A 4,641-nucleotide genomic window follows, 5' to 3' on the forward strand; every position below is an offset into this window, starting at 1 on the left:
TTAAGGCCCTAAACTCTTAGGGTCCCAGTTTCTCTATTTATATAATGAATGTTATATCAAACTTGAAAAGATAGGTAAAGCATCTACACAAGTTGAGATTCCAAGAAATTTAGATACCCCCTCCTCCTATGTCTAGGTTCTCTGTGCAATTAACTGTGAAAAACAATCAGAGGTAAATGTTGTTTGGAAATGTTTAGTAATAGGACCCAAAGGCCATAGGGGTTGGACTGGAGCCAGAATATTAGAAAAAGTAAAACTTTTTGAACTCACATGCAGTAAAATATAAACATACTTACTAGAAATAAACATACTGACTGAACTGTTACTTTGGACTTTAAAGGTATTTATAATATTTTATTTTATTAAAATATTTTAATCAGGCCAGGCGCGGTGGCTCACGCCTATAATCCCAGCACTTTGGGAGGCCGAGGCGGGTGGATCACGAGGTCAAGAGATCGAGACCATCCTGGTCAACAAAGTGAAACCCTGTCTCTACTAAAAATACAAAACTTAGCTGGGCGTGGTGGCGCGTACCTGTAGTCCCAGCTACTCAGGAGGCTGAGGCAGGAGAATTGCCTGAACCCAGGAGGCGGAGGTTGCGGTGAGTCGAGATCGCGCCATTGCACTCCAGCCTGGGTAACAAGAGCAAAACTCCGTCTCAAAAAAAAAAAAAAAAAAAATTTAATCACTATAGCAAATAGTAATTTTAATAGATAACTGGTTTGAATTATTTAAGAATAAGATATTGAAATTTCTTTAAAAATTATGTTAAATGTTATATACATTGTGTATATAACATTTCTTTCTTTCTTTCTTTCTTTCTTTCTTCTTTCTTTATTTCGTTTTTTTTTTTTTCTTGTTTTTTAAGACTGGAGTCTCGCTCTGTAACGCTGGAGCGCAGTGGCATGATCTCAGCTCACTGCAACCTCTGCCTCCTGGGTTCAAGCTATTTTCCTGTCTCAGCCTCCTGAGTAGCTGGGACTACAGGCACCCGCCACCATGCCCAGCTAATTTTTGTATTTTTAGTAGAGGCAGGATTTCACCATGTTAGCCAAGCTGGTTTAAAACCCCTGACCTGAAATGATCCACCCACCTCAGTCTCCCAAAGTGTGCCGGGATTACAGCTGTGAGTCACTGTGCCTGGCCTCTTTTTTTTTCTTTTTCTTTTTGAGAGACAGGGTCTGGCTATATTGCCAAGGCTGGTCTCAAACTCCTGGCCTCAGGCAATCCTCCAAACTTGACTTCTCAACTTCAATGTGCTGGGATTACAGGCATGAACCACCACACCCAGACAGTGTTTATATTTCTGTGAGTGTCTTTACTTTCCAAAATTTAACAAGAGACAAAAACTGGGAGTCAGAGGGAAATGAAGGTTTTCAAGGGGTAAAGGCTTGAAATGACTAAAGCCATTTTTTCACTGTTCTGCTGAAGTCTGCCCAACACCTGGTGTTGGTTCTAGCCAGAACAATTTCAACTTTTCTGAAAATAGATAATGGATTATTTAACCAGGGGTTTCCCTAGTAGAAGGATGAAGGAGTGGAGGGTGAAGGGCTAATTACAGGGTGAGTTGTAGACTCTGACAGGCAAGGATAGGACAACAATATGCTCATTAAGGAAATCTTGCAGAGATATAAATTATATTTCTCCTCTCTGGTTTGGAAACAGACGTATTTAGTATCTAATGTGATTATTTCCCTTGTAATATATTTACTTCAGATTATCCTCAAGTCTTTCAAGTCAGATACACATAAATGTTATGAATTAATGGAATTTAGGAAGTGTGGAATCCTGGAACTGCCTGTGGGTCTAGTATTGCTCTAAGCTGTAAAAGAGTTAAGTCCTGGGGTTCTCTTGTTCAAGGGAAAATAATGGATATCTAAGATTTAACTGCGAAAAGCAGACAGGAGTCAGTAAGAACTAAGAATGGATTATGAAGAAGGCTGACTTAGTAGTGGATGAAAAATAGCACCTTCTGCCGTTTTATGCAGAACTACTAGGAGACGAAGCTTAAGGGGAGAGGGAGAATATAGACAGAATTTCAGGTTTCTTATCTGTTTCTGTCAGGGCCTTTGAACCACTGCAACTTCATCTTGAATAAGAGTTGAGTAAAATAAGGCTGAGACCTATTGGGCTGCATTCCCAGGAGGTTAGGAATTCTTAGTCACAGGATGAGATAGGAAGTTGGCACAAGATACAGGTCACAAAGACCCTGCTGGTAAAACAGGATACACTAAAGAAGCTGGTCAAAACCCACTGAAACCAAGATGGAGATAAAAGTGACCTCAGTCACCCTCACTGCTCCTTATACACTAACTATAATGCATCAACATGCTAGAAGACACTCCCACTGTGACAGTTTATAAATGCCATGGCAACATCCAGAAGTTACCCTAAAGTGGGGAGAAGCCCTCAGTTCCAGGAATTGCCTGCCTTTTTTCCAGAACACTCATGAATTATCTACCCTTCTTTAGTATATAATCAAGTAACAACCGTAATAAGTCCAGCAGCCCATACCTCTGCTCTGCCTATGGAGTAACCATTCTTATTTTCTTTTACTTTCCTAATGAACTTGCTTTCACTTTAGCTTATGAACTCGTCCTGAATTCTTTCTTGCATGAAGTTCAAGAACCTTCTCTTGGGGTCTGGATTGAGACCTCTTTCCAGTAAGATTTCCACAGACTTTCAAAGTGTTTGTACAGAGTCCTAAGGGTTTTTAGGAGGTGTCTGCATGACTTGGGGTAAATGTTTAGAATGGCTAAGAAAGTTGAGCTGTAAAATCTCTACATCTTCTTCACCAAAGCTTTCTATATGGACTTTAGTTAAGAATTTCTTTGTTAAAAGATTCCTGTGATACAAGAAGGAGTAAATTCAGATTTTTTTATTAAGTGAGAATGTTTAAGTAATATTTGTGAAAAATAAATAAAATTCAGTTTGTTCAATGGCAAGAAATGAAGGTAAAATAGTCGAGATATTTTTCATAGTAGATGAACTGACTTTTAAAAGATTTCTACAATATGATGGAATAGGTTACTTTTTTTACTCTAAATTTTTTGTCTTTGTAGGATTAAGATAATCAATTCCTTAATGCTTATAAGCAGAGGTTTTAAAGGAATAAAAGGAAGAAAGTAGTTTTGTGTTGTACAGAATTTAAATGTCTTTGAACATTAATTCCACATTGAAGAATCCACTAAGATAGAGGTCATTTGTGTCTTTCCGAATACCTGCTTAGCAAGTAGTTAATAATAGGTCAATTGGTCAAAATAAGAAGGAGGAGAAATGAGTACTCCAGTCTTATCCATTGCTTTTGTTGAATGTCTGATCTTTTTATTACCACCATTCTAAAATGTAATGTTTTCATCTCTCCCTGCTGACTGTCCAAGTATATAGAGACCGACTTTGGAAAGCCTTTTATATGCTGGAACTTATTCAGTTATCTTACTAATTACAAATACATGCATATTTACGTCATCTGTAACCCGTTTCTTTTGCATCCCTACACAATTCTTTGCTACAAAATATGTGCAGTGTGGAGCAAGATAAATTAACTAAGAGAATGACTTTATTTCTCCTCCTCACTCCGTCCTAATTGTATCTATCTATAAACCTGATTAAGATTGTGTTTCTTCACTTGTGAAATAAGAAACTTTAGTCTAAAGAGTACTATTTTCTTCAAATATTAATAGGCTTTAAGAAAACTGTTAAGCAACATAATACAGTGATATTTATGGTGTGACTTCTCATGACTTTTACTGTGCAAACGTTCATTGTGAATCCAAAATGAGGCCCTGGTGTGCAACTTTTCCCAGCTTTATTTGATTATAAGATCCTGTGTTATCAGTGCATCTTATAGAAATAGTGTTAAATGCAACAGATTTGTGGAACATGGATCTTGACATTTCTCTGAATATACCAAAATTCTACCTTACATCTTTCGAAACATAAAAGAAGCAAAGATATAAATGTCCATTAATAACAAAGTCAGTATTAATAAGTTTTTGCACACACAATTATTCAGAATATCTAATGTAAGGGGGCTACAAAACTTAAAAACATCATAGATGAGGGCAATAGAACAAGCAAACTAAGCTCTCATAATGGTTGATCTTTTGTGAAAGTAAATGAAATTATTCTAAAGCTAAAAAAGTGCAGAACTGTGAATCTAGAGAAGTGATTTAGTAATAGAGCCAATTTCTGCTGTAACAACTTTGCCTAAATATTAAGAAACCACAGAATCTAAAGATTCAAATTATTATTATTATTAAAATTGTTATTATTATTCAAAAGCAGAAACAAGGTGATGCCTTCTATGAGTGAGTCTGAAAAAAATCTATCTAAGGGAAAATGTCATTCTTTTCATCTTCACTTTATAATTCCCAATCACTAGCTCATATGAGTTTGTCACTAGAATTCATACTCCTAAGCTCCAAAATTCCAAGAAAACAATTAATCTCATTAGTCATTAGTTAAGATTGCCTCATATAGCCTGAAAAAGCACAAATAATGTCATCTCTAAAAAAAGACACTTTAAGTTCACAGCCAGAGACAAGACTTTGATTGCTGGCTGGCTTGACATAGTGCAGCCCCTGAGATTGTGGAGGTCACATGCTAATGCCCCCCAGTATACTTTCCAATATCCACCAG

Source organism: Aotus nancymaae, unplaced genomic scaffold (assembly GCF_030222135.1).
Source record: "Aotus nancymaae isolate 86718 unplaced genomic scaffold, 86718_ANA_hifiasm-v0.15.2.pri h1tg000033l, whole genome shotgun sequence".
NCBI classification, from domain to species: domain Eukaryota; kingdom Metazoa; phylum Chordata; class Mammalia; order Primates; family Aotidae; genus Aotus; species Aotus nancymaae.